The sequence below is a fragment of the Lates calcarifer genome, linkage group LG17 (assembly GCF_001640805.2).
Source record: "Lates calcarifer isolate ASB-BC8 linkage group LG17, TLL_Latcal_v3, whole genome shotgun sequence".
Classification (NCBI taxonomy): Eukaryota; Metazoa; Chordata; class Actinopteri; family Centropomidae; genus Lates; species Lates calcarifer.
The window spans coordinates 7680085-7696069 of NC_066849.1; positions in this window are offsets into that span (position 1 = coordinate 7680085).

Consider the following 15985-nt stretch of genomic DNA (forward strand, 5'->3'; position numbering starts at 1 on the left):
AGCAGGATTCCCTCTGCCTGCTTGCCCTTGCACGGTTTTAAGAGCAGGCTGAGAGGAGAGGAGATGGTTGTACCACAAAGAACAACACCATCATTAGATGGCCACACCACAGTTGAAAGGGTAATTGTCAGACTTAATGTGGAAATCTGCTGTTTTTCATCCTGGGTCTTATTCTCGTAATTGTGGCCATTCAGGCTAATGGGTCATGCTAACATGGCCGTCGTCACCCCTGCTTTAGAGATTCAGAAAGTATGACATTACACCCCCTAAATCTTTTTACAAATAAAGTTGAATTTTAGCAGATGATTTTCAAATGCTTGTCTGTGAGTCCAAACAAAAGATTCTACTCCCCTTCTACTCCTCCCAGAATGACTGTAATCACGAGAATATACCCCAGGTTGAAAATTACTGTAATTTTCTCTTAACACTGGCCATCTTGCAAAATAAAAATGGTTCAGCGTGAAAACATGACCTTTCCAAGAAATAGTTGACACTGAGTGGTGTGTGAAATGTGAAACAGGCCAGTCAGTAGGTAAGCTGTACTAAAAAGGAGAAAATAATCATTGTCAGTCTAAATGTCCATCCTAGAAAAGTCAATATAGTATGATTAAAACTTGAGGTGAAGACACTATTTATATAATTATATATTTATTAGCTGAAAAATCTGCAAATGAGCCAGAACTAGATGTAGTTCCTGTTCATGCTTTATGCTGTGGTTTAAAAAACTTGGACTTTGGTGGTTTTGATGTAAAAGTGACTAACAAGCGCCTTTTCCAACATGATTGTGACTAGCAGAGCAGGACGCAGAGGTCAGAAGGTCACAAGAAGGATAAAAACAGATGTTTAATAATTATATGAACATGACACACTTTCTGTACATTAGAAACACACCATGTGCACTCACACACACAAACAAACACACCACACCACACTCGGCAGCAACAAACCTGAGGGTCTATGACCTATATTACATGTGACCTACACACACACACACACACACACACACACACACACACACAGCCTGTTAATGATCATTGGGCCAAAAGACCATAATCTTGGTTGTCTGACTTTCAGTAGCTCTCCTCTTTCTAGTCTCTCATCTTTGGCTTTATACACTCCTACACACACACCACACACACACACACACATACACTGACACATACACTGAACACACACACACACACACACCACACACACACACACACACACTAAACACACTAAACACACTGAACACACTGAACACACTGAACACACACACACACACACACACACACACACACACACACACAAACACACTAACACACTGAACACACTGACACACAACACACACACACACACACACACACACACACACACTGAACACACTCAGACTATTATTGTATGAATCTACACAGAACTTGCTTCTGTATGACTAGAGGTTCTGGCTATTTAAAAACTGCAGTAACTTATATTAAGTAACAATTTATCTTTTACTATTATTAAAATGATAGACTGATGTTTAACCGACTGTGGTTTCATTCTTCTTTTTCTAAGTGTGTTCTCTCTTCTGTGTCCTACAGTGATGTGAAAAAGTGCACCTACTATGTCAGCACAATGTGCGGATGGAGGGAAGGAGGGCAGAGAGGTGATTGATTTAGCCTCTGCACCAACGCCCTGGTGCTCGAGATGGGATGGATGGAGGGGTGGGATAGGAAGAGAGAAGAGGTGCATAATGCTGCACCTGCAACCTTACTCAGACCTTATCAACCCTGAACTATGCTTCTTCCTTTTTTTTGTGTCTTTCTTAATCTTTCACCCTCTCTGATTCCCTGTTACTTTTTCCCATCCTCCTCCGTGGTTCCAGTGTTTCTTCTGTCTCTTGTTTTCTTATGTATATTTTTTCTACTTTGCCTCTTCCTCCTTATTTGTCTTGTCTTTTGCTCTCCTTAGTTTTACCTCCCTCCCTTATCTTCTCTTGTCTTTTTTGGCAGGAACAGCGGTTTTATTATCCAACCTCACCTCTGCCAGGATGGGTCAGATACTGCAGTGGAGCTGTCTTCACTTGGCACTTAATGTAGAGAGAGAGAAAAAAGCACACTGAGGGAGGTAGAGAGAGTGACACGCAGGAGCAGAGTGTATCCATGTAATGCACTTCCTGTAGGTGAGAAGGTTCAGCCTGGCAGCCTAGGGAATGGTGTAAAAATGTGTGTGTTCATGCATGCGTTTGTCCAAATGTAAGGTAGGTAAAGTGTGTGTGAGCAGTGTGTGCTGCAGCTCAACTTGGTTAGTGGTGCGTCACTGTAGCTGTGGGCTTCCTAAGGAGGGATGGTAGACCAGACATTGGCACGCTGATGCCAAGACTGCCAGGCCTGGTCTCTGCTGCCAGCTCCAAGGAGCCTCAATCGATCCTGACAGCTCAGTGTGTCACCAGGTCACACTCACACACTGAGGCAGAAAAACAAGGACAAGGAACCATTTCAATCGGCCAACATTTTCTACTCTTTTTTTCTCATTTGTAACAAGAATTACAAGATAGTAAGGATGCAAAATGATATGTGGAGTGCAGCCACTTGAGCAAATCCTGTGTGCCTTATCATGACTATATTTTGCATTTTCTACTATAGGCACTGAGCTCATGCCTTCCCATTGAGGCAGAAAATTGACTGAGAGTGTGACTGTCGGTCTCGGTTTGTTTAGAAATTCCCTCGATGCAGTTCATCCATCCATTTCAGGCGGCAGCAGCATTAACAGCTACAAAAGATTACTCCACAGTTCCCTTGGTTAAATCGAACGTTCACAACTCACAATGCTTGAAAATATATATATATTTTAAAAAACAATTTCCTGTTAAAATATTCCAACAATTTAGTATTGCACCTCCATATTGGTGGAAAACTTCACTCCACTTCACTTTCCATTGTGCAAATTAATAACAGTCTTCAGTAGATCCTGCTTGCCTATAAGTGCCCATGTCTTGCAAAGGGTTTCTTTACAAAATACCCAAGCTGAGATAAGCCTGACTATACACCAGGAGCTACTATACAACAGTTTTTACAGGATGAGTAGTAAACTGATTTTGATGTGTAAAATCAGTGGAATGCCCCTTTAAGGTTTAAGATTAATTTTACCTTGAATTATGCAGTTGTCACTTTAACTTGAGGTTGAAGAGGTTTCTGTGCAGAGATAAATAAAGCCACAGGGTTTAAGAAATTCTGCACATAAAAAACATGTCTATACTGAAACAAAAACAATGGCAGGCACATCAGACAGACATATACTGACAAGTGAATCATGTTGAAAAAAGACACAGTACGGTCTGTGCCCCGAGCTTGACTGAAAAATTGATGGACAAATTCTCCGAGCACACGTTTGGCTTTCTGACCTCGACCTACTGACCTGCTGACCGGCCGTCTGATGGCAAATCTCATCCCAGGAATGAACAGGAGAGAACAAGAGAAAAAACAGAGAAATCACATCACACTCGAAGAAAAATGTGTCTCTGTGAATGCAATCCTCCATTCATGTCTCATTGTCTGATATGCAACAGGAACATTTTCCAGATCTGAATCTCTAACCCAAACCCAAAGATCTTAGTGTTCACTTCCCTTTACATTCAGCAGGTTGTCGAAGGGAGAGCATGTATCTGTGCTGAGCGGCATGAGAAGGTGAACCAGCCTCTGTGCCTCAGATTAAACCTCAGAATAGCAGCTCAGTGTTCCTGTAATAGAGCTCGTCTTCCTCTGAGACTAACAGCTCATTACCACAGGACTGCCCCTAAGGACCCCCCCGCTCCATCACCAGCATGTCACCCCTCTCAACATGACCTCGCCTCAGAGGTGGAGCCCCCACGTCGTGACGCATAACTACGTTAATACATCCATTCCTCCCCTCTTACGCTGCTAATCTTAGTAATGTTAAAGTAAATCCCACCACTCCTACTTTTGTATTTTACCTTCCTCTCAAGCATCATAGCTGCCGCCCTTATGTCGGATGTATGACCCCTATTTCTTTCAACAGATCCCCCCACCACACACACACACACACACACACACACACACACACACACACACACTCTGATGCCTCTGTTCCCCTCTGTCCCCTTACAGGGTGGCTCTTGCCGACACCTTTCCTGATTTGGACATTTTTGATGAGAATTTCCCACCTCAATCTCTTCTCTTTCCCTACTTAACCCTCCCAAGGGCTTCCTAGATCTGCTCTGACTGACACACACACACATACACACACACACACACACTCACTTAGACACACACATACAAAAGCACACAAAAATGACTAGATCATGCTCGCTGTGGTGCACACACCGGCACACGAGTTTGCACGCGCACACGCGCTTGCTTCACTGTAGCCTTAATGAGGTCTCATCATGTCTTTTATTTCTCTCTCTCTCCCCTAACTCCCTTCCTCCTCCTCTTCCTCTCTGCTTCCTCTTTTCTTCTTAGTCAAGTGTCATAATTTTCATTCCAGTGTTCTACTGAGGTGTCAAATTAAAACATTAGCTCAGACAAGTAATTGAACTCCTTTTGGAATTTAGATCAACATAATAAACTATTTTCTGAGTCCTGTTTTGACAGTCACAGAGACTCTTCAAAGACATCCACAAACACACTCTGTGAAGTCATCACTAAGTAGTTCTCTCCATGAATACAAAGTGTGTTATTCCCTGTCTGCTTTGCACCAGCAAGGGAGTGTAACGAGGAAGATGGGGTTTGTATGGATGGATCCAGGAAAAGTCCTGAGTATGGATACAGCTACAATACAGGGTCTAATCATGAGGGCCTGAATGTGGAGGAGGTATGAGTGCCTCCATGTGAAAAGGTACATTCAAGGACAGTCATCTGATTTGGCGCACTTAAAGAAACCTGCCATCTGACGCATCCTGTCATTATTTCAGCAGCTGTGTCCACATGTGAACATTAATACATCCACTCTGTGACTAGAGTGTGGAGCCGGTGCCACTCTCAACTGAAGGGGAGGCTATAACTAATAGCTCAGATAACTCACAAACAGTATAATGATAGATGTATTAGTTTCATATTTTTGCAACACTTATTTGAGTTTGGTGAGAAGATTGAAGATTGATAGCACATTTTCAATATCTGTACAGTAAATACTTTGCTGGAGCCAGCAGCCTCTTAGCTTGGCTTAGCGTAAAAACTGATTGCCTGGCAACTACTCCCGCCAAGAAATAGTCCAGTCCATAACCCCCTATAAAACAGCAAATTCCTTGTTTTAACATTTCAGTTTTTGTACTTGTATTAAACAAGCAAAGAATGACATGTTAATTTGTGATTTTTGGAGCAACTACATTCAGACAGAACCAGGCTAGCTGTTTCTTCCTGTTCCCAGTCTTTATGCTAGGCTAGGTTTATCAGTAAAGTAAAGTTTAAAGTATTCTTTGAAGATTTGGGTTCGTTTATAATGTATTTTTTTCAATTGAGTAACTGGTAACTTACTTTTAGTTTAACACCACTAGTTTGAATGTTTTTGACAATGTTCCAGTGCACATTGTCCAGTCACGTTTGTTTTTGTAAATCAAAACTTTTACATGAGAAAAGGCAAGTCCTGGTTTGTGTGTAAGCAGTAATTAAAAATGAGGCCTCTGGTTTTTGAGTAGAGGTTCAGACATGGAGCTGGACATGGATGATACTTTGAACATGATGTAGAGGTCTTGGCTTTTTAGCAGAAGGTTCCATGATTGAAAAGGATACCTATGCCTGAAAAAGGCACATCCAGCGAGGGTCACCTGTTCAGCCTCAAGGAAATGTAAAGCATTTACGCTTACCTCGCATTTTTGGTCAAAACACAAATAAAGGAAAGATTCTCATATGCCCCACTCTTAGAAACTGCTGGCTCAGCACTTCGCGAAGCTGGTTATAGTAGCTGTGTTTGTGTGATGGATGGCCTCTTGATCCTATTCCAGGTAGAGGTGTAGTCTGACTCCTCTCAGGAGACACTGAATATAGCAGAGTAGAAACCCACTCAGATGAAACGTGCACACAGCCACAGAAGCTCTGCACACAATCGGGCAGGCACAGCTGACTTTTTTGAAATGGACACCATGATGGTGTGAATACAAGATCCTGCACTTCTGTCAGAACATTTGAATAATCTGTGCAACACCTCTCATGTGAAGTTTCCTCTTTCACCAGCTATTTTGCAATCTCAGGGAAATATCACTGCAAACTCAATAACTCACAGTTCTCTGCAACTCCAGCTCATTTTCCCCTTCTGTCCAATCTGTGGTGGACTGATGAGTTTGCTGGTGATCCTTATAGTCTCCAAAGAACAACAAAAGGCACATTGCTTACTCTCTATCTTCTATCTCTCTTTTACTTGCCTATCTTTAATAATCTCCCTGAGAGACACAAACTTCCACCTCAGCAGGATGATGTAAATGACTTAAAAACCACCCAAGAAGCTAATAATGTGAAATGTGTTATGGGGCAAAATTGGTAGCGACCACATATGACGTGCATCAGTTTCATAAGGAGGTTTTGATGAACTTTCTCTAATGAAGGTATAAACAAAAGAGGGCAAAGAGAGAAAACTAGAAAGATCTTGTCAAAAGCCGGGTCGGATATCACGCTGGAGGCTGCAGCTAAAAACAACCATTTATGGATCAATACATGAGAGAGCAGGATAAAAGATGGGAAGAAAGGGAGAGAAGAAAAAGAGATAAAATTCTGTGTTTCCTCTCCTCCACATGGGCCTCCCTCTTTTCACCAAGATGCTTTGCTATCGATCTGACATAACAACTCTGTGTGTGTGTGTATGTGTGTATGTGTGTGTGTGTCAGGGAGAGCAGATGCTTGTAGCTCTTGACAAGCCTGACTCAGCCGAACCTAGTGTGTGTGTGTGTGTGTGTGTGTGTGTGTGTACATGTGTGTTGATGAAACCCCCTCTCAGCCTTGTTTGCAGAGAGGAACTTTTTGGACTCTCCAAAAAGAAATCCAGCAGTTTCAGAATGAGACGTTCGACAGAAAGTGCTCTCGAGGAAGCTCGTTTCACTCCAGGAAGCTATTTTTACTCTACGCTGTGATTATGCTGACACTTTTCAGTAGACGGAACAACTATGTACGCTTTCCTTGAAAACATTAAAAGCATACGTTACTGCTTGTTGATAGAGGAATATGCAAAACATTTGCTGTTATCTTTCATCTCTCTTTGGTTGCTGATGCGTATAAATAGCATCTGTGTTTGAGGAACCCCTCTGAGGTCCCGATAGAAGGTGGGATGTTAAGCTATCGGGGGAAAAAAACTCATTCATTTATCTTAAGTCACTCTTTGAGCGTGGCTTGTTGGCCTTTTACGAGGAGGAGATGAGTTCCTTTCCTTCGCTCCAAATGATAAGAGAGCGATATCTGATGACTGCAGGCAAAAGTGCTAATGGATTTAGCACAGCTAGTGCCATCACAGGAGAGAGCATTTACATGCTGGAGTGAACTCCTGTCATATAACCTCCACATATACACCTACACTTCAACACAGACATGCACGCTACACTCTTTCACACTCTCTGATAGGTTAAATCCAATCACATCTGATAAAGTTACATATAATTCATAGAGATAATGCTAATATCTGTGCGTGTCATTGGCTATGTCGTCCGAGTTATAGGCAATCAATCCATTATGATTACATTTACTCTCAACATACTGAAAAACAAGTCAATAAATACTAATACTAATAAAATACTGTGTGCATGTGTGTGCCATTTTGTGTCTTGGGGCAGCTCCATTCTTCAAGACCATCGCCCATAAAAAATCATATATTTACTTTCATCAACCATATCGTTAAAATGACATATGATTGTCTGAATTTGACTGAACTTGAGAGACTAGAGGAAAAGTAAGTGGATCACCAAAATCATTAGGATTAATCCTCTGGGGACCACGGATGTTTCCACAAAATTTTATGTTGATTCATCTAATAGGTTTTGAGATATTGAAGTCTGGACCAAAGTGAAGGACTGACCAATAGACTGACAATCCCTTGAGACATGGTGTTAGCATGGCTAAAAATTGGCTGCCTAAATATCTCTTCCAAAGAGGGACTAAAAACTCTGATATAAGCTTTGCTGCCAAACTGAGTACGTCAGTTTTACTCGAAGTCTGTGTCTCTTTAAAGCTGATATTCTGTAACTATCATATCAAAGCCATCTGCACTTTAAATGCTCTCACTGGTAACTATTTTGTAAGGCCTGCCAGCTAAATGTAGGAGTAGGGCAGAGTGGTTCCTTTGTGATGTGTCAGATTCAAGTGCTCTCCAGCTGCGTTCAGCACCGGCACTCTATTTATAAAAAAGTGCATTGAGGCGTGGGAGGAGAGCATTATGTTGTGTCAATATTTCAGATGGCATAAACCACGGCGATGCGTTACTCAAGTAAGTGAGTGGAAAGGAAATGTCTGCGTGTAGCTACACACACACACACACACACAGTGGCCTGGCCTATAATCGTCCCTATTTAAAATGCTAATTTCCTCTCTCCCGCAGGTGCCTAACTGTGTTTGAAACTAAATTGCTCGTCATAGCAGGTCAATCTGAGCCTAATGAATTCAGCTGTTCTCCCATTACACTTATCGATGCTGAATGGTGGACGACAGGTGCACTGAGGGTTTGAAAGCAAAGCCTGCAGCCTCTTCTTCCTTTCTCAGGTGGATTTCCACATCATCCTGTGAATATTTCAGTGTTTGGCTTTGACCTTTGACCATCTCCATTACAAGAGATAATTTACTTAGAGACGCTCACTTGCTCACTGGCACTAAACTACCTATCAGATCAAATCACCTGACCCCAGTCACCACACTAGCCCATTTCTGACTTTAAGGTCAAACGCTGAAAAGGAGCAGCACTTACTGTATTCAAGAGGATTTATCTAATATTTTATTTGTGCGTGTGCATGAAATATTGACTTAATAAAACTGGATAACAACCATACGATGTAGAGGCAATAGTACCTCTTGAGATGGGGATCATTTACATAAAAATGCACCAATGTGCACAGAGACACATATACAAAGAACCTATAGAGTATAGTTTCCTAAGCCTGCAGCACACTGTAGTAATGCTATGGTCAGGATGTAAAACATAAGACGCATGATTGTGTGGGTGGATGGTAGACGCACACATACAAAAACACAAACAAACAATAGTACATTATACTTAAAGCTTGTAAGTAATTCTGAACCCTGATTCCAAAGATCTTCTTTGGTTTATGTCCAGCTGTGGAGATCGGTCTGAACTTAAATCCATGTGTCCAGATCAGCACAGTATATTTTAACCCCAGTAATGAGGCAAAAGTGTATTTAATGTGCTAACTTCACTGTCAAACAAGAAAAATGCCTTCCCTGCCCATCCAAACTGTGCTATTATTCTGTCTTGAAGCCCACATACACTGACACAGAGAGCCCACAGGCACCACAAAGAGTAATGAAAGGTAATGATAACTGAGAATGAGCATTTCCTCCATAGCCGAGCAACACGACGCAACAAACCAGTCTCTCTGGGGGGCAGGAGAGCCATGTGAAGAGGAGAAGTCAAAGGGACGGAGGCAAACAGCAAGGGAAACTAGCAACAGGCAGAAAAATGTCAGTAAGTGACCAAATATTTTCCACAGGCTTTTCTGCTGTTTCACCTGAGGGATCATCCATGGGAAAACAGAAGAAGAGGAGAGAAACACAACAAGAGCAAAACAGAGATGAATGATGTGAATGTTGTTCCTCACAGTTTGTTGTGGGCAGAGCCACAGTAAGGACCTAATCTCATATAAGAGGCAGATTTAGAGTTCATCGACAGCTGTGATGTAATACTTAATGCATGGCTGTAAATTAGCTCATACGGTGGTACCATGTGAGCCTGATCCACAGCAGGCATGTGAAGGATGGTAGGTTTGAGCTAATAGCAAGAGCAAGGAAGCCCCCTCCTTTTTGTGTTGTATTTTTTTCACTATAAACAATCAATCAACACCCTTATTCAGTTTATTAACATGCCAAGCTTCACTAGACCTTTTTCCATGTATGTATATGTGGTTTTGGTGCAGTTTTTCCCTGTTTGCAGTCTGAAGGCGTGTTGAACGTTGCTCAGCTGAACTTACGTTGCATTTCCTGTCAAAAAGCAGGAAACAAACATTTGGTCCCCTGCTTTCACACTCTCACAGATCTAAGTGAATATAAATGTACATGTCTGAGAATCAGATCTAATTATACCTCTTAGTTTTTAGAAAACACTGTAAATGATAGCAGGGTTGCCAAATTTGGGTACTTGGCTGGAGTGATTTTTTGATGCCATGGGCTTCAGTTTCACAACATTAGACATACACTGACCCAATACGCAGGGCACAAAGTTCCATTAACACACCTTCTCTCTTTGGCCTATGGGGAAGAGATATAGATATTTAATTAGCTAGTGTAGACATCGAACTTAACATATTACATACAAATCAAATTACAAGCTTGGAATCAAAATATGGATGTAAGTGTGGTAAACAGTAATCTTTGCTGGCAAAAGTTACAGTAAGAAAAACTGCTGGCTAGCAATTTTGGCTACTTCACTTGTGAAATCTTTTTTGGATGGTATTGTGAGCTGGCCAAATCACCTGTGATAGTCTCATTTCTGAACACTGCACCTGTGTTTTCCTGCTGCCTCTATCCCTGTTTTCCTGTGAACTGATTGCTAATGCTGGTCCCTCATCTCTTTCTTTCCCTTTTGCCTTCTTAAAGTATCTCAATGAACTTTTCATTTGGAATAACAAAGTTTACAAGTTATTCTTGAAAAACATTCATAGTAGCGTTATAAATAAACGTAGGAATCTCTGGAATGTCATATGATCGGAGGTGCAGTTTATGAAGTTTTTGCAAATTATGATGTAATTATCTCAGATATTGATTAGTGAGTATGAAGTGTTAAAGGTGCTATATGTAAATGTTTGCTATCGCTATATAGCGAATGTTAGCATTAACAGTTGTTTACTAAGCTTCTGCAGTGATTGTTCATAACAAGAGTTAGAATAACCATTGACAGTGCTTCTTCATCTTCTCATTTTGGAATGAAAGACTGGATGCTACAGAGACTCACTGGCATTAAGTGGCATTACAAGATGGGCCAGGACTCGCTGGTGAGCATCCTAACATCCATAGAAGAAAAGTTATAGATGTAGAAGCAAAACAAGAGTTAACACTGACAGCTCTCCACAGCTCTTGGCAAGTAAAGGAATTACGTTTAATGCAGAACTTGCAAAGTTTCTTCTAGGCTGGTAAGTAAACTGCTGTTAATGCTAACATTTCCTATGTAGAAATAGCAAAAACATACATATAACACATTTAAACCTTCAGTACTAGACATGGTGAGATGGTGAATTTTACTTAGAGGAATTGCTGCTTGCTGCCATAGATATGAATCTGAGCCATGCCAATGTCACTGGTCAGAAACCTTAAATCTGAGCGCAGGTCTATTAATGTCCATGACTTGACTTTATCAGATTAGTGCTCCAACAAAATAGCAATGTACTCCTATGACACTGTGACAATTAACATTTTTAAAGGATAAAAATGATGCAGTAGAACCAGAACTATTGTCCTTTATATTCCACGCATTCCTCATCCTTGTCAAAACCTGATGCCTACATTACCCACAAAGCAACCTGACCACTGACAGCTCAGCTGGTGACAGAAGTGTCTTACAATAGTAGCGGCTAATGTGGCGAATGTTTGCTAATTTTAGATTGCTGTGTAGCTGACAATAATGAGTCTGTTTGTTGACTATCTGTACTACTATTAACACAGTGCTTTACCTATAATTATCATTCAACTTGTGCCCACTGTTGCCACTGTTTAGCCAGAGTTATATACAGCAGGCTCACTTCAGCTCATTCCCTGACAGCATAAGCTGAACTCCCTCAAGTCAGAATTTAGCCACAAGATGTAGTGCATACTCCAGAACAACCAAACTGTGTCTGTCAACATAAAGGATCCTCTGTGTCTCCTGTGCCATCGTCTCACCCTTTAGAAATAAACTGTTAAGAACTGTGATGTGACTGTCGACTATGGAGCTGTGAGACTGCGATTCTCCTCTCTTGTTTCAAAGGGTTAAATATATCACATTCTCAAGGGAATTAAGCTAATCTAAAACAGTAGATTATGTAAAGGGAACCTTAGCTTGGGCTAATCCTTCTCTCCTGTCTGACTGCCACAGTGCCTCTTTGATGGGCTGTTTATAGTGGAGACGATGAGGGTGTCAGGTAGATGTTATGTTGTTGTTCCCCTGAGAGAAACAGGAATAAAGCTGTTGTAACATCTCTACCCAGACACAAACTCCTACAACACTCTACTTTAAGTACACCAGTGAGTACAATTATATTCACATGTGGACATCCCAATAGCTGGGAGGTTGCCTGCAGCATTTTCCACTACATGAATGCCCATGATCACTTGCTGTGTTATTGCCGTGCTGCACATTAGAGTCCTCTGTTTGCATGCAGACGCAGTGATGGGTCATGGCAGAGCTCATGTTTTTCTGTCTGACAGACTTAATCAGCTGTGTGTTGGCATATTTAATGCGTGTTTGTGCCTGTGTTATTTACATTGTACATCTGATTTTATCATTTTTGAACAGATCTGACATTTTTCTGTTCATTTAACACTTGGTTTAAGTGTTTCCGTGTGTGTAGAAAGAGGGATTTGTAGTTTAATCGCCCGGTTTAGTCTGATGATAATGCCCCCCCCCCCCGTTTCTATTCAGACCCCTCCGTCCTTGGTTGACCACTCCCTCTTCATGCCCATTGGCCTCCGCAACCAGAGCCGACAACCTATTGGATGCAGGGGGAACTCTGAGGCATAGGACTAGTTAATTATGCTAATCCAAGAAACTGATAAGGAGACGTTTAAAAAATTTAAAACCTCTTGAAACACACACACACACTGAGGCAGTGTGGTTTAGAGAGAGGGGGCTCTGTGGGAAAACAGAAGAGTAGAATAGGAAGTGCAGGAAACAGAAAAAGAGAAGAGAGTCATAATTAAGCTTTCCCTTAGTTCTCATAAATCTCCATCTCTGCGTAATATTTGAGTGCTCAGTGTTTCACGTTTCTCCTTTTTTCCCCTCATTTTCTAACACTCAGTGGTAATGTAAACATACATTTATAAATTTAACTAAATTCTCTGAATGTTGGGCTTTTCCTCCCCCCACTCAGAGCTCAATTCCTCCTCTGTTGCTGGTACGCTGTTGGCCTTTCCCCTCTCTTGTTGTTAGCTGATATCTGTGGGCGGATAACACTGCTTCACTGAGCCACCACTCATGAAATACCACTCATCTTTTTTTCCCTGTCTTTCTCCTCTTTCTCGTCTCTGCCTAAAACTATTTCAGCACCAGATACTTCCTGACATGCACAAAACATGTCATTACTGTCCAGTGTTTTTTTCCCCTTCTTTGGATCTTAAAGACTTTTAATATTGCCTCTCATAACAAACTGAATCTGAACTAATTTATTTTTACGATCAGCAGCCCTGCACTGGCTTTTATTGGACTTTTAAGTCTTTGCTGTGGGAAATAGCTCCTATATTGTTCAATGCAGTGATGAAACCACAAAATATGGTGTGTTTTTTACAGTCTGAATCTTTTTTGTTCACATCTTTTTTGTGTGTGTATTTGTACATGTGGATGATCATGTGCAGAAAACAGTTTAGTTCAATCATCTAGTGGTGTAAATGCTGGTAACCTCCTGCGTCCTGCAGCAGTCATAGAGCAAAACTGCCTCTGCAGTCCTGTAAAAAACACAAGAGCCATGAGAGCTCAGCAGTGTAGCTCTGCCTGCCAGAACTCGAGCTGCACCGTGGAGGCAACTGACTCCTGCAGGATACTGAAGAGAGGGGAAAGAGGGAGCGCTCGCCCCCACCTGACTCTCCATGTCTTATTGCTTCATTTCTGACATGCAAAATATCAGGGTTTCCCCAGCTGCAGATTGTGAGGTACACCACTCACCTCTGAAGACAAAGCTTACAGTCCTCTCGCCCGCAGCAACAGAGAGTCAGAGAAGTGCAAACCCTGAGAACTACTAGAGGGTTTGGCTTCTCACTCTGTCAGATGTCTCCGCAGAAAATTATGGATGTCTGGGTTCAAAACCAACCGAGGAAGAATCAAAGGGGTGAGGAAGGGATGCAAAGAGAGACAGCAATTAAGAAAAAAAAACTGCAAGAAGGACATTATTCTGCCAAAGTTTTCTGTGCCCACTTGATTTTTCTTGTCTTGTTTTGTGCCAAATACATTTTCTTTGGTAATTCTTTTTTCCTTTTGTGATTATTATAGATATACCGGCATCCTAGGAAGCTCATGGAGGGACTGAGAGTTGAACTGCAGAGTTCAAGACATACAGAATACATCAAAAGAGAGAAAGGGAAAGAGAGAGGGAGAGAGAGGTGGGATGGAGCAACAGAAGAGGGGGATAGGGGGAGAGATCGAGTATCTGTGGGAGTATAATTAACTCTGTGGTCTGCCTCTCTGCAGGCCTGCGGCATACTGCTCTGAAATGCTGATTCAGTACACAGATAGACAGAATAGCATGGGAGGGAGAAGGGGGTGAGGAGAGGGATGCACTGAGAGGGAGAGGGAGAGGTGGGGTGTTGCAATGAACAGAAAATGTGAAATGAAGCAAAGATAGCTCAGCAGGACGGGTTCTCATCACAAAGAAAGAAAGCAAAGTGTAAATACTGACAGGAAGGAGAATAAAGCTGCTTAAACTGAATATGATGCAAGATTAAATAGATATCTAAGACTGACTTAACAGTGACAGTGAGTATGAGGGGATATTTTAATGTGAGGCAGGTTATCTGCAAAGTCAGTACTTGACTTTATCAAGTGCTGAACATTTGCAGATGCTTTAGACAGCAGCACAGAGCCACAGCCTGTATTATCAAGAGGACAGTGACATCTAGAGGTGTAACTATAAACATGAGCTATAATGACTTCCCACTGCAGAGCCACTGGAGAGACACAGCTACTTTCTTAGTTCTTGTACTTTTTGGACAGAAAAGAGCTCCTCAGCACCTGGGGAAGCTGCTTGGTGCAGACATCCACTGGTTGTTCAGAGCAGCTGTTCAGTGTAAATGTGTCTGTGTGAATTTACCTTTGTTAAAAAAAATAGATCAAAGAAATAAAACACCTGATAAGCCTTATAAACTGTGTTTGTCCTGGGTGACAGTGTTGAGTAAGATGCTGACCCGGTGACAGGGGCTGATAGTTACAGTTGTCAGTCTGTCACCAGGCTGGGGCCAGAGGCGGCTCACATCTATAATGCATCAAGGTGAGTGTCAGGTAAACTGGAGACAAGGACAAGGCAATGGAACCGATAAATCCTGGGCATGAATAGATGGAGGGATTGACAGCACAAATCATTGTCATTCACAGAATACCAAAAAAAAACAACAAAAAAAAAACAACATGCAGTCATAACTACTACTGCTACTAAAGTGTCTGCAAGGCTAAATTTGAACGACTAAGAACATTAAGTGTTAAGTGTGTTATTTGGTAGACTGATCCTTTAAAGGCTTCTTTGGAGTGGTTTACACATTTTGTTTACATGCTCAGTTTTCATATTTAGTCTTATTTGCCAGGGTTTAACATTTCTTAAAATCAGAGACAAACATTTCTTTTTTTCCCTTTTTTAAGTTATTGTTTATTTTTTTACCATTAAGATGAATAAAGGTATTCTAGAAATCTAAAAACAAAAAGCCTGCAGGCTGCGGCTAGAGGGTTTCTTTAACCCTCGTGTTGATATTGAGTATGAGTCAATATGGTAATTGAAAGGCACGCTACAAAAAAAACAGCAAATAAAGTACATTCTTCTTCAAAAAATGGCAGCTCATGACAGAACAAATGCCATTTCCTCTGGTTTGTTCAGCAGGACACGCCTATGCTTTCATCAAGATCTGTCCAACATTTCTTAAAATCCGTCATCCTTCAACAACAGGGGCAGACAGTTTTATAAACACAAAACAAA